Source organism: Scyliorhinus torazame, chromosome 6, assembly GCF_047496885.1.
Source record: "Scyliorhinus torazame isolate Kashiwa2021f chromosome 6, sScyTor2.1, whole genome shotgun sequence".
NCBI lineage: Eukaryota > Metazoa > Chordata > Chondrichthyes > Carcharhiniformes > Scyliorhinidae > Scyliorhinus > Scyliorhinus torazame.
This window is the reverse complement of record NC_092712.1, coordinates 73,828,934-73,849,359: the sequence shown is the minus strand read 5'-3', so window position 1 is coordinate 73,849,359 and position 20,426 is coordinate 73,828,934. Positions and strand designations below refer to the sequence as shown.

The 20,426-nt window shown below is 45.5% G+C and overlaps 1 protein-coding gene and 1 long non-coding RNA gene across 10 annotated transcripts in view; one reads left to right on the top strand and one right to left on the bottom strand.

Annotated features, from left to right (window-relative positions):
* pard3aa (par-3 family cell polarity regulator alpha, a) overlaps nt 1-20,426 on the bottom strand; it is a 1,126,646-nt gene that overhangs the window by 616,892 nt on the left and 489,328 nt on the right. The window lies entirely within an intron of this gene.
* LOC140424843 (uncharacterized) overlaps nt 1-20,426 on the top strand; it is a 98,936-nt gene that overhangs the window by 74,791 nt on the left and 3,719 nt on the right. For 3 of the 4 annotated variants that reach the window (XR_011947704.1, XR_011947706.1, XR_011947705.1), the window contains exons 2-3: nt 4,309-4,426; nt 7,164-7,252. This is a non-coding gene — a long non-coding RNA (uncharacterized lncRNA). The remainder of the gene's footprint in view (nt 1-4,308; nt 4,427-7,163; nt 7,253-20,426) is intronic. The other variant, XR_011947707.1, reaches the window with a different exon arrangement.

Below are 20,426 nucleotides of genomic sequence, written 5' to 3'. Positions count from 1 at the left end.
AGAACCGACTGACTGGGTCAGCTCGGTGGTATGTGTAAAAAAGCCTTCGGGGGAGCTGCACATCTGCATTGATCCCAAGGATCTCAACCAGAATATAATGCGGGAACACTACCCCATCCTGAAGCGGGTGGAACTCACAAGTGAGATGGCACACGCCCGTTTTTTCACAAAGTTAGATGCGTCACATGGATTCTGGCAAATCCAGCTGGATGAGTCCAGCAGAAGGCTCTGCACCTTCAACACACCGTTTGGCAGGTACTGCTATAATCGTATGCCGTTCGGCATTGTCTCGGCCTCGGAGATCTTCCATCGAATCATGGAGCAGATGATGGAGGGCATTGAAGGGGTCGTGTGTATGTGGACGATGTTATCATATTTTTAATTTAATTTCATTTTCATATGGTCCACGACCCCTGAAGAGCATGTTTCCCCGTCTCCAGCAGGTATACCGCCGTGTCCATGCTAATGGCCTCAAGCTGAATAGGGCCAAGTGTTGCATTGGCATGTCGAAACTTAAGTTCTTAGGTGACCAGATATTTCTGCAGGGTGTGCGCCCGGACACTGACAAGGTGTCAGTAAAAAGCCATGAAGACCCCTGAAGACAAGAATGCGGTGCTGCACTTCCTCAGGCATGGTAAACTTTTTGGGCAAGTTTATCCCAAACCTGGCCTCACACACCACGGCCCTCAGACACCTGGTGAAAAAGTCCACTGCCTTTGAGTGCCAGGCAGCTCATCCTGAAAGCCAAGCTCACTGCACCTGTCTTGGCATTTTTTGACCATGACAGGGAAACAAAAATCTCGACAGATGCGACCCAGGACGGCATCGACATGGTGTTGCTCCAGCACGATGGCACCTCATCCTGGGCGCCGGTTGCCTACGCCTCACGGGTGCTGACACCCACCGAGCAGTGGTACGTCAAATCCACGAAGGACATCTGGGTGTCGAGAAGCGCAGTCGCAGAGCCAGGCAAGCTGTCTACTGGCCTGGGATTAGTCAGGACATCTCGAATATGGTCCTCAACTGTCCGACCTGTCAACACTTCCAGCCAGCACAGAGCAAGGAGACGCTTCAGCAGCACGACATAGTGACCTCCCCGTGGTCCAAGGTGGGCATCGACCTCTTTCACGCTAATGGTCGTGATTATGTGTTAATCATTGATTATTTTTCCAACTACCCAGAAGTCGTGAAGCTCTCGGACCTCACATCCAAGACTGTCATCAAGGCCTGTAAGGAGTCGTGCTCCAGGCATGGGTATTCCACTCACTGTCAGAGTGACAACGGTCCTTGCTTCAGCAGCCAAGAGTGGTCAAGATTTGCGCAGTCATATCAGTTCAACCACGTTACTTCCAGCCCACATTACCCGCAGTCCACCGGGAAGGTTGAGAAAGGGGTGCACATAGTGAAGCAGCTCATCTGCAAGGCCGCGGATTCTGCTTCTGACGCCAACCTTGTGCTGCTTGCGTACAGGGAAACCCCTCTGTCAACTGGCATGTCACCGGCTCAACTCCTGATGAACAGGGACCTGCGGACGACTCTTCTAGCCATACACTTGCCTGACCTGGATCACCTCCCAGTGCTGCAGAAGGTGCAGAAACTCAGGGACCGGCAGAAGCAGGGCTATGATCCCCATGCCACCAATTTGCCTGTGCTGTCCCCGGCGGGTGCTGTTCGGATCAAGCTACCTGATGGAGGCTTGTCAGCTCCAGCTGTTGCTGTTCGACAGGCTGCTCCTCGATCGTATGTTGTGCGTATGGCTGATGGCTCTGTTGTGCGGCGAAACAGACGGGCACTGAGCACAGTTGCCTGCCCGCAACCACATTCTTTGTTGTTTCCATCTGTTACTGTGCCACCTCCTGATACCTCGACCCACGAGGCCACCAGTCAGGCTTCAATCCCGCCTGTCAAGGCGCCGTCCTCCCCACCATCACCTCTCCAGCGGTCGACCAGGATCAGATGCAAGCCCCAGAGACTGGACTTATGAACATTTGTTTTGTTTGCTATGTTCTGTTTTCGCACATTAGACACCTGTTTTCACATGTACATATGTTCCCATCTGCCATAGTATGTAAATAAGTTAGTTTTTTGGCCTACACATGTAAATGCTTTCACATATGCCACAGAAAAACATTTCAAAAGGGGAGATATCATGATATGCAGACATGCACATAATGAGATACAGACAGGCAGCTAATGAACACAAAGAACAGGACATAACCAATCAGCAGGCAGAACACTTGGGGGTGGTTTCCCACTATAAAAGGCACGAGGCACTCACACTCCGCCTCGTTCCACTGGGGACATCTACAGAGTGAGTCAGGGTGTACATGTCACATAACACCTCCAGCACGTGGATAAGAGCTAGTCTGGTTCAGTCAGACAGAGTAATCGCACTTAGGTTAGCAGAGAGTCGAACTCACATAGAACTGTGCTAACTGTGTGACTGGTTCAATAAATCAGACTGAACTAACTTCAAGGTCTGGAGTATCTTTCAGTTAAAGCTGCATCCAGTTGCAGCCGTGTTATCTCAGTGTGCTTAACACGAAATGCGGAGCATGAAAATCAGCTGTTCCTAATGCTGAACAGATGCAAGGAGATAGGTTCTAGGAGGTGGCTTCCCCACAGATAGAATGGAATACTGAAGCAGAAGACAGGAAATGGATGACCACCTCTTAAAAGCTGGGTGGGTGAGGAACATATGGAAAAAGTTTGTGCGTCTGGATTTGCTAAGTGGGCACGCAGTCATTGATGCTGATGTTATAAAACAAGGATCGGGTATAGGGCTCTCTATTCATGAGTAAAAAGTCATAGCATGGCAAAGCACATTACTGATTGGGATGTGTGCCAGTTCCAGGAGAACAGGCATTTGCTAAGTAGTGGGAACTCCACATGAGGACTGATTGGCAACCATCAGTACAAAACTCAACGACCACACTGTTTCTTTGGGACCAACGCAGGGAGTAAAAATGGAAAGGGTGTAAATGTTTCTGGAAATGGAAACAGACAGCCAGAACTTTCTACCACATACAATAGCTGATGTGAAAAGCTGTGGTTATGGGAAGATAGATAACCTCCCCTGTGTCATCAAAGCAGCAGCAATGCTGATAACTATTAATCCAACAATATTCAACTCCATTTGAAACTTTTCTAAAGCAGCCTACACTAGCCTTTGGCAAGACCTTGATAACATGCAGCGCAGATAAATGACAGGTAACAATCATGCTAAATAAATACAAGAAAACAATCACCCCAAACACTGGAAACCACAGCCACATCCTCTTGACCTTCAACAGTACTATCATTGCCATATCAACCACCATCTTGGGGTGACCATTAACCAAACGTTGGCTGAACCAGCCACATATATGAGTGGAAAAGCATTGGCCAAGACAAGGGCTTGTTGCAATTGCTGTTCAACTCAAGATCCCAAATGTCTTCACAGAGGCGCAACAAAAAAAAATCAAAGAGCTGAAACATTAATTTTTGGGAGAGGCATTCAAAAACTTGGGTCAGAGAATCTCGCTTTCAAGAGGGTCTTAGGGAGAAGAAAGGCAGTGGGCCAATCAAATCAAGTGACAAAGATGTTCTGGGTGAGAATTCCAAAGCATGGAACCTAAACAATTGAAAGCACAACATTAACCATGACACAAGTGGAGGCTAAGGGATCAGAAAGCTCGGGGGGGGGGGGGGGTAAAGAGTGTAGGCATGAAGATTACAGAGATGGTGTGGCAATAACATGAAGGGGTTTAAAAAGGAAATGAAGAGATATCCATACTTTAGCACATTCTTGCTTACTTCTATTCACAGTTTCACAGCAGGGTCACTTGACTTTACCAAACTCCAGTTTATAATTGTCACTTTTGAGTTCCAGATTAACTGGGCTGTCCCACTGTCTTTTTATTTAAAAGGATGCATTTCACTTTAGATCTACACACTGACTGGGCTGCTAAGATTGGGAACGCAGCAGACAGGTGCAGTAATCCACTCTCCAACAACGTCGCTGGAGCTCTTCCAGGGTTTCTAATTTGGAAAATATATCATACGGTCATGAATGTATTATAGAACAAAACATGCTGACAGTTTATCAGATTATGCTTTGCAGTGCTGACAAATATATGGACTTTGTTAGTTGGGCTCAAACTTAATGTCACATTTAGCACGTAACTTAAGTTGAGGTAATATTTCATCTAGATGTATAAATATGCACAGCACTAAGCACTTCAAAGTAACTGATTGATGAAAGTGAAGATAGTGCGATTTCCAATTAAAATTTGGTGAAGTAGTTTTGACATTTCCTTTCCACTGCAGAACATCCTCCAGAAGAATCAGTTACACTATTCAGTGCTGCAAGATCCACTCATCTCTTACATGCTGATCCTGATGACTTGGCCATTTGCAGTTTACACCAGCAGGACTTGCCTTTTGGGTACAGGGACCTTTGTTGTTCGTGGTATATATAAATGATTTGAAGGAAAATGTAGCTGGTCTGATTCGTAAGTTTGCAGACGACACAAAGATTAGTGGAGCTGCGGATAGTGAAGAGGATTTTCGGCAGAAACAGCAGGATATAGTTCGGTTGCAGACTTTGGCGGAGAAATGGCAGATGAAGTTTAATCTGGACAAATGTGAAGTCATGCATTTTGGAAGGTCTTATACATGTGGGAATCATACAGTACATGACAGAATCTGGAGCAGCATTGACAGGCAGAGAGATCTGGGCGCACAGGTCCACAGATCACTGAAAGTGGTAACGAAAGTGGGTAAGGTAGTCAAGAAGGCATACACCACGCTTGCCTTCATCGGTCAAGTACAAAAATTGGCAAGTCATGCTGCAACTGTACAGAACCATGGTTAGACCACATTTAATTAGAATATTGCGTACAATTCTGGTCACCACACTACAAGTAGGATGCGGATGCTTCAGAGAGGGTGCAGAAGAGGCTTTCCAGGATGTTGCCTGGTCTGGAGGGTATTAGCTATGATGAGAAGTTGGATAAACTCGGATTGCTTTCACTGGAACGACAGAGGTTGAGGGGCGACCCGATAGAGGTTTACAAAATTATGAGTGGCATGGACAGTTTGGATAATCAGACGTTATTTCCCAGGGTGGAAAAGTCAATTACTGGGGAACATAGACACAAGAGAAAAAGTTTGGAGGAGATGTGCGAGGCAAGTTTTTTTTTGGCAGAGTGTGACGAGAGCCTGAAACGTGCTGTCAGGGGAGGTGGTGGAAGCAGATACTATAGTGGCATTTAACAGGAGGGGGGGGAGAATGCAAGGATCCCAAAGAAGGTCTTCCAAAAAACAAACTCCAGGGGGGGGGCTTGCCCTCCCAAACCTACAACTTTACCACTGGGCGGCGACGGCCGAGCGAATAAGGGGATGGATCAAGGAGCCAGAAGCCGAGTGGGTGCGCGCGGAAGAGGCCTCCTGCATGGGGTCCTCCCTCCGGGCCCTCGCCATGGTGGCGCTCCCATCCCCACCCAAAAAACACTCCAGCAGCCCGGTGGTAATAGCCACCCCTCCAGTCCTGGAACCAACTATGGCAACAATTTGGCCTGACCAGAATGTCGGGGAAAGCTCCCATCTGCAACAACCATAGGTTCACGCCAGCACTGACTGACGCCACCTTCAAAAGATGGGGACAGGACAGAGGGACACTGACAGTCAGGGACCTATACACGGACGGCAGGATCGCAACACTGGTCGAACTGACAGTGAAATTCCTGCTAGCCAGGGGGAACGAGCTAAGGTACCTGCAGCTAAAAAAGTCCTACGAAAAAAGACAGGGACATACCCACAACCACCACGACAGACACTACTGGAAGAGTTACTGGACGCAAGCATACTAGATAAAGGAAACTGTAGTGACATGTATGACCGACTGGTAGAAGGGGCCGACACCGTACTGGACGCAACAAGAATGAAGTGGGAGGAGGACCTGGGGATCGAAATAGGGTGGGGACTCTGGAGCGAAGCACTGCATAGGGTCAACTCCACCTCCACGTGCGCAAGGCTCAACCTGACGCAACTAAAAGTGGTACAGAGAGCCCACTTAACAAGAACCCGTATGACTAGATTCTTCCCGGAGGTGGAGGACAGATATGAGCGGTGCCAAGGAGGCCCAGCCAACCACGCCCACATGTTGTGGTTCTGCCCCAGACTTGTGGAGAGCCTTCTTCAAGGCAATGTCCAAGATGGTGGGGGTGAGGGTGGAGCCATATCCGAAAGTGCCGGTCTTCGGGGTTTCAGACCAGCCAGATCTATTCCTGGGGAGGAGGGCAGATGCCCTTGCCTTTGCCTCCCTGATCGCCCGCCGTAGAATCCTGTTCGGCTGGCGGTCAGCAGCACCACCCAAAGCTGCAGACTGGCTGTCCGACCTCTCAGAATCTCTCCAAATGGAGAAAATCAAATTCGCCATCCGAGGATCAGAACGCGGGAGCCATTCACCCAATTGTTCCGGGACCTGTTTGTGGCCAACAAACAAGCAGAAGAATAGCCAGGTGGCCAAGAAACAGGGGAGAGTAGCCAAAGCATGAGAGCGAGAGATAGACCGGGAGGGGGTGACAGTTAAATCTAAGAGGAAGGAAAGGCGAGCCACGGGGGGGGGGGGGTAGAGGGAAGAGACGGAACAATAGAGGAGAGCCAGGGAGTGGGAGGGGGGAGGCAGGGAAACGTTAATAAACTTAACGTCCACAGGAACAGAGAAAACGGGGAAGACGGGAGGGCCGCAGAAGCAGAACGAGGCGACAACGGCAGCGAACTCCGTCTGGGAGAAGCAAGGGACGACAACACCACGAACAGATGCCTACTTATGTGTGTAAATAATTTTGCCAAGTGTACAGAGCTGCTGCTGTTGAGCGGGGGGCATAATACCATCCGATGGCTTCTCAGGGAAAATTAAAGCAGCAGCGACCCGTAGGGGAGTGGGGGTGAGTGCTCCATTGGGAGGGTATGGGAAGACTGAGGCGGGTGGGGCCACGTCTAGTCAATTGCTATTGTACATTCTCTTTTTGCACTATGTTAATGTTCACTCGATTTTGCTGTGTTAGGATTATTACTATTTATTATGAAAAACTTTGCAAAACTTTAATTTAAAAAATATATATTTTTTAAAGTAGCACATCTGAAGAACTCAGTATTGTGCTTATATTTTGACCCAGACAATACATTCAGGCTCTGGAGTGGAGACCAAAACACAACCTACAGACTGAGAAGCAACAAAATATAGAACACTTGTGAAAAGAGGCAGGTGAGACCTTCTGAATCTTAAATTTGTAACACAATCATTGTTTTTAAATGTATTAATGTCCCGCCACACATCTACTTCTGGAGGAACAGCTGCAATATTTTAAATTGAAACCTTACAATCAGGTTCATAGATAATACCTATTATCGACCCATCCTTTGGGAAACTCTATCTATGACCTTGAGCTATATTGTTACTCATGACTTTTCAAAAATAACTTTAAAGTACCCAATTCTTTTTTCGAATTAAGGGGCAATTTAGCGTGGCCAATCCACCTAACCTGCACATCTTTGGGTTGTGGGAGTGAGACCCACACAGACACGGCGAGAATGTGCAACTCCACATGGACAGTGACCCGGGGCCGGGATTGTACTCGGGTCCTTGGTGCTGTGAGGCAGCAGTGCTAACCACTGCGCGACCGTGCCACCCAATTGTTTCTCATGATTGAGCATAAAGGTAAAATAAATGTAATGATAGTAGTCTCTTAGGCAATCACGTTTTAAAAATTTACTGTAAGCCAACTACAGTAGGTTTAGTTTTGTGTCGAAGATGTACCATCTGGAAACCACCCATGAAAGGAAATGTTTTCAGTCACGTTATTGTGCAGGAAACCTAAACGTACAGTTTTCTTTAGTGAAAATTTGCATGAAAAAATTAGCAATCACACAAGTGATTTTTGAGATGTATTTTAAGGATTTTCAGATCATTAAAAAAACACAACTGCCTTAATTTATTTCAGTATAAGTGCAGCTGCTCTGTCTTCAAATGAAAAATAATAAAATTCAAAAAGGAATTACTTTCAGGAACAGGAGTTGATTCACCAAGTCCCGCCACCCATCGCCCCGATGCTCACTGATGCACATTGGTCCCCATTTGCCCAACGTCTTAATTTAAAAATCCTCATCTTTGTTTTCAAGACCTCTGCCTCCTCTTTACACGACTGAAATCTCCTTAAGCCACACAATCCTCAGATATCGGAGTTCCTTCAATTCCTGCTTCTTGAGCATCTCCAATTTTATTCATTTCCCCATTGAAGACCAGGCCTTCACTGACCAAAGATCTGAGCTGTGAATTCCATTCGGAACACTTCCCCTCTTGACTACTCTATCCATTTATAAGATGTTCCTTTCAATCCACCTCTTTGACAATTTGCCCTGACATTTCACGTAGCTCAGTGTCAAAGTTATTTTGATAACACTTGAGAACCGCCTTTGAAGTTTTCACAGTTAAAGGCACTATATCAATTCAATCTGGTGCTCAGCTCCTCGAGCCTGAAGGCGGCATTTAATTTGAGGATGGTTGATTTTACCTCGACTTTTCTTCGCCACCTTTGATCCCTATCCCTCAAAACCATCACCGATAAAGGTTGTTTGATCTCAGTCTTGAAAATTTCAATTATCACAGCATCCACAGCCTTGTCCTTCATTTGAATTGGTGCTTCCTCGTTTCACTCCAAAATGGGCTGGTTTTGATTTTAAGATTGTATTACCGTTGTCTAGATTCCTCCGCAAAGGAAATAGGGTAAATACAAAAAAAAACAACTATCAAACCCTTTCTATCATTTTAAACACCCAAATTAGATCACAGCTCAACCTTCTAAACTCAGAAGAATAGAGGCCAAGTTTATTCAATTTGCCCTCTGAATTTGACCCTTTAAATTCAGGTATCACTCTGGTGAATCTGTATTGCACCCATTCCAAGCTCAATACCTGGTCTAGGCTTATTGATGTACAGTGCCCAAAATTGAATGCAGTATTTCTGATGGATCTGAAGAAAGTTCAGTACAACTGAAGCATAAGAGTAGGGCTGATCAGAGATAGTGGAGGGAACTTGTGCCTAGAGTCTGAGGAGGTAGGGGAGGCCCTAAATGAATATTTTGCTTCAGTATTCACTCAAGAGAGGGATCTTGTTGCTCGGGAGAAGAGCGTGAACCAGGTTAATAGACTGAAGCGGGTTGATATTAAGAAGGAGGATGTGCTGGAAATTTTGAAAAGCATCAGTGCCCTGAGCCAGACAGGATATCCCCAAGGTTACTGCGGGAAGCGAGGGAGGAGATTGCTGCACTGTTGGCGATGATCTTTGCTTCCTCACTTTCCACTGGAGTAATAATGGATAATTGTAGGGAGGGGAATGTTGTTCCCCTGTTCAAGAAAGGGAATAGGGAAATCCCTGTGAATTACAGACCAGTCAGTCTTACATATGTGGTGAGCAAAATACTGGTGAGGATTCTGAGAGATATGGGGTGCGATTCTCTGAAATGGAGACAGAGTGTTCGCGCCGTCGTGAACGCCGTCAAGGTTCACGACGGCGCGAAACGGCGCCTATCCCGACCGATTCAGGGCGTCATTTACACGTGCCAGGCCTTGGCGCCGCGTAAAGGCGCCGCCGCATACATGACGCGGCCGGCGCCACATAACTGGTGTAACCCACGCATGCGCGGTTGCCGTCCTCCCCGAGTCCGATCTTGCGGGGCTGCGGAAGAAAGGAGGTCCACCTTCAGAGAGGCCAGCCCGACGATCGGTGGGCACCGATCGCGGGCCAGACCCCATTTGAGGCCCCCCCCGGTGCCGGATTCCCCCCCCCCCCCCCAGCGTTCCCGCGCTGTTCCCGCTGGCAGCGACCAGGTATGGACGGCGCAGGGGGGGTACCCACTGTTTTGGGAAGGCCGCTCGGCCCATCTGGCACTGAGAATCGTGGGGGTACCGGTGAATCGCCATTTTGGCTGTCTCGGGCGATTCACTGGACCGTGCCGCGCAAAACGCGATTGTGCCAATCTGGCTGCTTCCGTGAATCACGGGAAGGCGTCGGACCGGTGTCGCGGGAAAATTTGGCGACCCAGGCGATTCTCTGAAACGGCGCGGGAGCAGATAATCGCACCCATGATTTATGATTATTGAGAAAAACATAGTTTGATTAATGATAGTCAGCATGGCTTTGTGGGGGGCAGGTCATGCCTCACAAGCCTCAATGAATTCTTTGAGGATGTGACGAGACACGTTAATGAAGGTCGGGCATTGGATGTGGTGTATATGAATTTCAGTAAGGCATTTGATAAGGTTCCCCATGGTAGGCTCATTCAGAAAGTTAGGGGGCATGGGATACATGGAAATTTGGCTGTCTGGATACAGAATTGGCTGGCCGAAAGACGACAGCGAGTGGTAGTGGATGGAAAGTATTCCGCCTGGAGGTCGATGACCAGTGGTGTCTCGCAAGGATCTGTTCTGGGACCCCTGCTCTGTGTGGTTTGTATGAATGACTTGGATGAGGAAGTGGAAGGATGGGTTAGTAAGTTTGTCGATGTCACAAAGGTTGGTGGACTTGTAGATAGTGTCGAGGGCTGTTGCAGGTTACGACAGGACATTGACAGGATGCAGAGCTGAGCTGAGAAGTGGCAGATGAAGTTCAACCTAGATAAATGTGAAGTGATTCATTTTGGAAGGGTGAATTTGAATGCTGAACACAGGGTTAAAGGCAGGATTCTTGCAAGTGTGGAGGAACAGAGGAATCTTGGGGTCCACGTACATGGATCCCTCAAATTTGCCACGCAGGTTGATAGAGTTGTTAAGAAGGCGTAGGATAGAGTGGACGTGGAGAGGATGTTTCCACTTGCAGGAAAAACTAGAACCAGAGGACACCATCTCAGACTAAAGGGACGATCCTTTAAAACTGAGATGAGGAATTTCTTCAGTCAGTGGTGAATCTGTGGAACTCTTTGCCGCAGAAGGCTGTGGAGGCCAATTCACTGAGTGTCTTTAAGGCAGTGATAGATAGGTTCTTGATTAATAAGGGGATTAGGGGTTATGGGGCGAAGGCAGGAGAATGGGGATGAGAAAAATATCAGCCATGATTGAATGGCAGAGCAGAGTCGATGGGCCAAGTGGCCTAATTCTGCTCCTATGTCTATGTGTTGGCTTTCATTAACAGGGGGATTGAGTTTAAGAGCCCCGAGGTTTTGCTGCAGCGTTTTAAAACCTGGTTAGACCACACTTGGAATATTATGTCCAGTCCTGGTCGCCTCTTTATAGGAAAGATGTGGAGAGGGTACAGAGGAGATTTACCAGGATGCTGCCTGGACTGGAGGGCATGTCTTTGAAGAAAGGTTGAGAGAGCTAGGGCTTTTTTCACTGGAGCGAAGAAGGAAGAGAGGTGACTTGAAAGAGGTGTACAAGGTGATGAGAGGCATGGATAGAGTGGATAGCCAGAGACTTTTCCCCAGGGCAGAAATGGCTGTCATGGGGAGACCTAATTTTAAGGTAATTGGAGGGAGGTATAGGGGAGATGTCAGAGGCAGGTTCTTTACACAGAGAGTGGTGGGTGCTTGAAATGCTCTGCCAGCGAAGGTGGTGGAGTCAGTCATTAGGGACATTTAAGCGATTCTTGGACAGGTAAATTGAGGGGGTGTAGGTTAGATTGATCTTAGATTAGGATAAATGGTCAACACAACATTGTGAGCTGAAGGGCCTGTACTGTGCTGTACTGTTCTATATTTTATAACCTCCTCACACTTGAACTTGAACCTCTTTGAGATGAGGGCCAGAATTCCATTAATCTAGTGGATTACTTTTTGTACCTGTCTACTACTAGCACCTGGACATGCCTGGATACAATTCAGTCTGCTCCCCCACAGTTTCTAATCCCTCACCATTAAGAAAATGTACTTATCTTTCTTAGATGCACAGTGGATTATTTCACAGTTTCCCAGTAGAAATCTATTTGCCACAGTTTGGCCACTCATTTAATCTGTTGATGTCCTCTAGTAAATTCATGCTGCTCCTAATTACACAATTGTCTCACCTACTTTAGTGTCATCAGCAAACTTAGATACACAACTTTCTACTCCTTCATCCAGTCACTGCTGTCGAGTAAAAACCTGAAGCTCCACTGCAGATTTAAATTTTTCTTCCTTTAGTGGTTCTGTTTTGTAAGTACAAAATGTGCCAGTCCTAACAGAGAAGAAACACTTCACTTCCCACAGAACAGTAGATATTGTCTAGCAGTGCAAAACTATTTATTAAGAATTATGGGGAAAAGCAGCTGGCTGGATAGATATTGCAAGGAATGGGATTGAATGCCATGTGGATAAATTCAGTCAAAGCTGATGAAATACATTTTAAGGGCACATTAGTTATGGCACTGCTACAGCCAAGAAATCATCTGATTTTTTATGCACTTTCCCAAGGAAATTAAATGACTAAAAAAAATGTATGCGAGCCTATAAACTTGTATATGACCTGTGCAGTCTCAATAAACGGAATAATCCTCCCTCATTCCAGTCTTTTTATATTCTTATTTTTGTGCACATATCCAAGCTTACGGCCGGTGGCAGCAACAGAAATTGCCCGGAAACCATTCTTTCCCTGAAAACACTGATACATGCTGGTATTTGATTTCATGGATGCTAGCACCTGCCTCGCACACCACCTTCAAATAGGTGACAGCCAAGCAAGTGTACCCAGGTATCCCACCATCAGATCCCAGAATTAGAACCCAAAGCCAGGGACATTGAGGCCATTTCTAATACCCTTCGTGTCAACCAAGTTAGGCTGAGCTGATGAACCAAAGACCTGGGATCCATTTTCAGAGCTTTTTGGTCGACGTAACTCAGCACCACATTGTACAAAAAAAAAGCCAGGAATAAACCAGCGATCACAGGTCAGTCACTTTAATGTGAGAAGTGGAAAAGCTGTTCAAAACAATAATCATGGAAAAAATTAACAGCAATGCGGACAAACATGAGCTGATAAACTAGAGCCAGCACAGATCTGTTGAGAGAAAAACAGATTGTTTGACAAACCTGATTGAGTTCGAGGGTGGACGAGTGGGAAATGCGTATGGGGACTTTCAAAAGGTATTTGATGAAGCACAATGTTATCATCAAAATTAATGCCCACGAGGTGACGAGTCAATAATGAAAGGGCACAGATTTGAGGTAATTAGCATAATAATTGGATTGGATTTGTTTGTCACCACGTGGACCGAGGTACAGTGAAAAGTATTTTTCTGCGAGCAGCTCAACAGATCATTAAGTATATGAGAAGAAAAGGGAATAAAAGAAAATACATAAAAGATTAGAACGAGTATAAGTTAAGTAAAAAGTTGATCTGTTTGTGAGAGCTCGCAGAGAGTCGCCTCGCTCCGGCGCCATCTTGGTAAAGTCAGCACCTTATCAAAGGCAACATGAGGAGATGCTGGTTTACGTGACTCGCGGTAAGGATTTGGAATGCACTGCTTGAAGAGGTGGTTACCAATTCAATAACAGATTGAAGAGGCGATTGGATAAATACTTCATAGAGAAACTATTTCTGGGATATGAAGAAAAGCAGGGATTAACTGGATTGCTCTTCGAAAGAGACGGTGCTGCCTGATGGATGAAATGGCTTCCCTTGAGCTGTATTGTAACTATTACGATCCCAGACCAGACCCCAACAGTGACTGGGATACTGAATCCCAATATTTTAGTTTATTTTGTAAGACTGTGCAGAAAGAATACTTCGTTCCAGGAGTGATTGCAGGAATAAATGGTAATTTGGTATTTTAAAACTATTAAAACAATATTAAATTCTTTAACACCACACCTGAAAATAGCTTACAATTACCCCTTAAACAATACGACAAAATACAATAATTATAATACCCTGAATTACTATCTCTATTCACAATTAAACAACAAGAAAAGAAAAACACACACCTCTCAATCCCTCCTACATCCCAATAGCACAGAGTAATACTGGCTTTGCAGAACAGATTTGGCGCCCGTTAGAATCCCTGCAGACTCTGGCTGAATGTCTTCCAAAAGCTGTTTCAACTGGTTTGTTTCAGCACCTTCCTTGCCCTCAGACAAAACTGCACGGCTATAAATACTATTAATCTTTTTTGTTTACTATCCTATGGTGAGAGAAAATGGCTTTACTTGCGGTCTAAAGGGTAACCAGATCAAAACTCAACTCAAAAGCTTTCTCAAAATGTCGGAATACCTTGGCTCCACGCAGCAATGACATCATCTCCCCAGGCTGCAAGGTCCCAACTCCCCACGGACACCCCCTCATCAAACAACAGGGCATTAGCCCAGGCTATTTACCATGGTCAATTTCACCTCTGCCTCCTAAAAAATGTTCTGGTCTTGCAAAACAGGATTATTTTAAAAACATGATTACTGCAGTTAAACACACACTCACCCAAGCTTTTAACCCTTAAATTGCCACATGTTTATAATCCAATATATCTAAAATCCTGCATTTGCCACATGATTCTCTATTGGATTAAACATGAATAAGGACTTAATACTAAATTATGAATATAGAAGAAACTTTGCTGAATTACCCATTATAAAAATTATGCTTTCAATTTACCCACCAGCATAACTTGGAAATTCCGGAAACTCTGTTCATATTAGTAATAAATTGATAGTACAATTGTCACATGACCTAGCGCAGGACCTGTTTATTTTTCAATGCCTGACGATTTTCTTGCCAAAGGCATTTTTAGAGAGATTGAAGGGATGATTAGCTCGTTCATATGGGGAGGGAAGGTGGCCAGCATTACAAAGGTGCTACTCCAGAGAGGAAGGCAGGCAGGGGGTTTGGGTCTTCCGAACCTGATGTATTATTACTGGGAGGAGAATGTGGAGAAGGTACGGAGCTGGGTAAGAGGGGTTGACTCCCAATGGGTCAGAATGGAGGAGAGTTAGTGTCGGGGGTCGGGATTGAAGGCGCTAGCGACAGTGCCGCACCCGACGGCCCCGGGGAGATACTCGGGGAGTCCGGTAGTAATAGCTTCGTTGAGAATTTGGAGGCAGTTTCGACAGCACTTCGGGTTGGGGGCAGGGTCAAGGGAAATGCCGATTCAGGGGAACCATAGATTTGAGCCAGGGAAGTGTGATGGAAATTTTCTGAGATGGGAGGAAAAAGGAATTAGGACACTAAAAGATTTATTTCTTGGGGGTCGTTTTGTGGGATTGTAGGTGCTGGGAGCGCAGTATGGGCTGGAGCAGGGGGAAATATTTAGATACATGCAGGTTCGAGACTTTGCCAGAAAGGAGATAGAGCTTCCCAGTAGAGCTGGCTTCCACATTGCTGGAGGAGGAGCTGACGACAGGGAGACTGGAGAAGGGGGTAGTATCGGTGGTTTACGGGGCTATTTGGGAGGAGGAGAAGGCGCCGCCAGAAGGAATCAAGGCACAGTGCGAGGAAGAGTTTGGAGAGGGTATGGAGAAGGGGTTCTGGTGTGAGGTGCTCCGGAGGGTAAACGTCTCCATCTCGTGTGCAAGGTTGGGGCTGATACAGCTGAAGGTGGTGTATAGAGCGCACCTTACAAGAGCGAGGATGAGCCGGCTCTTTGAGGGGGTAGAGGATGTGTGTGAACGATGCGAGGGAGGCCCCACAAACCACGTTCATATGTTTTGGTCTTGTCCGAAGCTGGAGGATTACTGGAAGGAGGTGTTTAGGGTAATCTCTAAAGTGGTGCACGTGAAACTGGACCTGGGCCCTCGGGAGGCCATATTCGGGGTGTCAAGACCAGCCGGGTTGGAAACGGGCGCAGAGGCAGATGTTGCAGCCTTCGCCTCGTTGATCGCCCGAAGGCGGATCCTGTTAGGGTGGAGATCAACCTCTCCACCGTGTGCCCTGGCATGTCGGGGGGACCAGCTGGAATTCTTAACGATTGTAAAGGTCACATTTGAACTGAGGGGAAGGATGGAGGGGTTCTACAATTCATGGGCGTTATTCATTATGCAATTTTGAGAATTGGATCACATCGAAAATTAGGGGGGTTGGGGGAGGGGGACTGTATGTGTTGATGGTGACTATGGGTGATCCCTGATTCCTTTTGGTCATTTGTTTGTCAGCATGCGGGCCAATGTCTAGGGTTTGGTGGGAGGATGGGATTGTGTTATTTATATGGGGATTGACATTACATTTGTTACTGATTATTGTTTATTGTTGGGTGTAAATTTGGGAGAAAATGTGAAAAAGGAGAATAAAAAAAATCAGTGACCACATTGAAGGTGTAATTCGTTGGCAACTAAGTACTTTGGAACATCAGGAAGTCCTAAAAGGTACGATATAAACTTCTCTAATTCACTTGAAAGATAACTTGCACTCTTATTAGCAATAATAAGCATAAAGCAGAGTGAAACATTACCTTGGAAGGAAACTTGAAGAGGGAGAGCAGAGGAGAAGAATGAAGAAAGAAAGAAAAGTTCTCCAAGCCCAAACACAAAGAAAACTTACACACCAAACCTATGAAAATATATGTTTTTCGTTCCCACAAAAAAGTGGGCATGTTCAAATTATTACATGCTCAGATGAAACAGTTTGCAACACCCAACTACTCAGGTAAGTCTTCTCTATTTTTTATACATTTAGATTACCCAATTCATTTTTTCTAATTAAGGGGCAATTTAGCGTGTTCAATCCACCTAGCCTGCACATCTTTGGGTTGTGGGGACGAAACCCACGCAAACACGGGGAGAATGTGCAAACTTCACACGGACAGTGACCCAGAGCCGAGATCGAACCTGGGACCTCGGCGCCGTGAGGCAGCAGTGAGGAAAGTCTTCTCAGTTAGAATTCACATGGGATGAAGGAAACATGGAAATCCTGAAAGATTGCTATCAATGAGAGAGGCTGGATTATTTCAAGAATGATAAAAGCAACATAGAATCTCCAGATCTTTACAACTTCATGTTTGGAACAATAGACCACATGTATTGGAGATTCAATCCCACCATTACTGCCTCACTTCTCAATCAAATCTTCCCCAAATACGAAATATTTTTGACCCTTCTTTGCCCTTCCAATGTGATTGAGCAACCTGCTCCAGATATTCCATAACCAAGCACCAGGAAACACCACAGAGCAATCCAAATTAAACCGTCAAGTTTTTACAACTTTCAAGACTGGCAGGGCACTATTTAAGGAATCTATGATCCGAAGCCATAGTTCACATTCAAGGGTGCTAATACATTGTACACCTTAGAGCGGCGCGGTGGCACAGTGGTTAGCACTGCTGCCTCACAGCAACAGGGACCCGGGTTCAATTCCGGCCTTGGGTCATTGTCTGTGTGGAGTTTGTATGTTCTCCCAGTGTTTGTGGGGTTTCCTCCGGGTGCCCCAGTTTCCTCCCACAGTCCAAAGATGTGCAGGTTAGGTGGATTGGCCATACTAAATTGCCTCTTAGTATCCAGCGATGTGCAGGGTCGGTTATGGGGATAGGACGGGGTGGACGAGGGAGTGGACATGGATAGAGTGCTCTTATGAAGGGCCGGTGCAGGCTTGATGGGCCAAATGGCCTCCTTCCATACCATGGGAATTCTATGATTCCACTGTCAATGCTGGATGATAATGACACCATAAAAACCTTTGGCTGAGAACCCAAGCGAGAAAAGGTACTACTGGAATTTTCATGTGTCCTCCTCAACAACCCTCATCCCACTCCTCACATACATGAAGGAGATTCGTTCTCACGCATTTTGTCCGACTGACCAAAACCAATTTCATTCTCTACTGATCTTCGGAAAACTTTTCACTCTCCTCTGCTGCAAATGCTCAGCCGAGAGCCACGTACATGCTCTGAAAGGCATTTCTTATTCTTCGAGGTATGTGAAGAATGACAAAAATGAAATAGAATGGAACACTTCTATGACCTCTGTAGAGTACATTCAATCGCAATATGAAATTAAATAGCTGGTACATTGCAGGAGCTATTAAACGTGCATCTACACGGTCCCATCTCAAAAAAGTGTAGATAACTAGCCTGTAGCAGTATGTAATACTTCACTTAATCAAAGTCTCAGATCCTGGAACAGCCGTACGAGTATCATCTTTCTCAAATGCTGTGTGTCTCTTGACAGTTTCCAAAGGTGCTAAAGAGCAGTGGGCAAAGATTGCGAACGAGGAGTTAAATGTCAGCTAATCATTATTGCAAACCTACACACGGCTCCTACCTAGATTAGACTCTTCAAAGTTTGACAGATCACGGGGAGACTCTGAATATTAATAAATTGTGGTTTTAAATGCGCTTATTTACTTTTTTTTTTGTTTAACATGCTTTAGCTACAGAATTTCAGGTTGTCCCTTTAGACTGGCCAGAAGAAAAACGGATTTCTTCTTCAATAAAAAGACACAGCAATATTCAAACTACATCATGCGCCAATGTTCCCAAGCTGCAGTTTCCCTTATGAGCATATTACTCAGATCTGTCAGTCACCACAACGAAAAAGTTCTATCCCCGATGGGCACAGCCCAAACTGACAAAATCATTTCACAAAGGGACCGCGGTTTTCAGAAAAACCTGTCAATTTTAAAAGGTAGTCCAAAACACAGGAATTATATGAGCGAATGCCACTTGAATGCTTTCTGACAAGCCCACTTCCACGCATGCTGATGGGAGAATTAAAGGCTGGGCCACAGGAAAAATATTTGAAATGGCATCTTTCTCCAATTTAACCAAATCCCTTGATTTCTCTTCTACTCCAGGGACCACAGATTTGTTTATTAACAGATCACAAGTATCCAAGGAGGGGAAAACACTGAATTGATGCCTTATCATACTGACCCTACAAATGTCGTGTTAACATCATTTGTATCATGATGCCACAGGGAACTGCTCAGTTACACTGACGACTTAGGGATAACAGATCAACAAATAAACATGCAAGTGCAATTTACTAGCCTGCGGTATCACTTCTGTATTCAGAGATGGAAAACAGCTGGGGAAAAAAAGTAGCTTATTTTTAAAAACAAATTTAAGAAACAGGTAGTCCGCTCAGATTTTACTTAAAAATATATTGAACCAGGGGCAGCACGGTGGCACAGTGGTTAGCATGTGGTGCCAAGGTCTCAGGTTCGCTCCTGGCTCTGGGTCACTGTCCATGTGGAGATTCCACATTCTTCTCATGTTTGCGTGGGTTTCACCCCCACAACCCAAAGATGTGCAGGTTAGGTGGATTGGCCACGCTAAATTGCCCCTCAATTGGAAAAAATGAATTGGACACTCTAAATTTATTATTAAAAAAATATTTCGAACCAAGGTTGAAGATTTAAACATTTTTGCAACAGTGCAACTTTATTTTACGCAAGATGGTAATTCCCAGGTTCAATTTTTTTATTTGCAATCCCGTTTTCTACAGAGACCAAGTTCTCTGCAGGATTGCTGCTATTCGAATATCTTGCCTGCTGTCCACTGATGCTCTACACCTTCATTAGTTCCTGGACTCAGCTGTCATCCACACCATGATATCATTGGTCCATTCCAATGTTCCAAGCTGACCGAAATCTATGCACAAGTCAATTTAATTCCACCACAGGAATACAAACCCATTATATAATTTCTTCCCTGTTCTCCTTTTGTAACTCGTATGTACCTGCCCTAATCTTTGCCATGCCTTTGTAAACAGAATTGGTAGGTCCAGCCACTGCTCAAATAAAATCCCCCTTATTTCTAGCTATCTCAAATTTTTTAGATCCCCATAACACACATGGACCTGTCACTCCCAAGTCATCCTCTCATGGAGTTAGCCAAACCATTCTTCATTGCTTGATTCTCAGGCACTTCAAATCCCTGATCACCACTCCAACTCTCAACTATTTCTCTTTCTTCCTACTCTTAATGCTACCATGCCAGACTTCAATTCCACTTTGATATTATCATACCTATCCTCTGTGACTCTTAAGGCATTCTCTAAAAGGCCCATCAAGGCACTGCTCACTTCTTCCTTCCAAGCAGCATTCCAACTGCACTATCTTCCTCTCCAGCAACATTTTTGCACAAGATCTCCACAGGGAACAGATTTTGCCAACCGCTTGATACCAATTATTGCTGTGTTATTGACCCTGGCGCTGTGAAGCAACAATGCTGCTACTGTGCTACCAATATTCATTAAGGTCATGGCTTTTATGGGAATATGGATCATGGTGACCCTTTGCCCTTTCTGAAGCCTTCCTTATTTGCTTCACTTACAACGACATACCTGCTTAAAATGCCATGATGCTGATCACCAAATTGCACCTCAGTCTCTTTTCTGCTTTCATAGAATCTCTACAGTGCAGAAAGAGACCATTCGACCCAAGTCTGCATCGACCCTTCAAAAGACCACCCTACCTAGGCCAGATCAACTGCCCTCTCCCTGTAACCCCACCCAAACACTGGACACTTAGGGGCAATGTAGCGTAGCAAATCC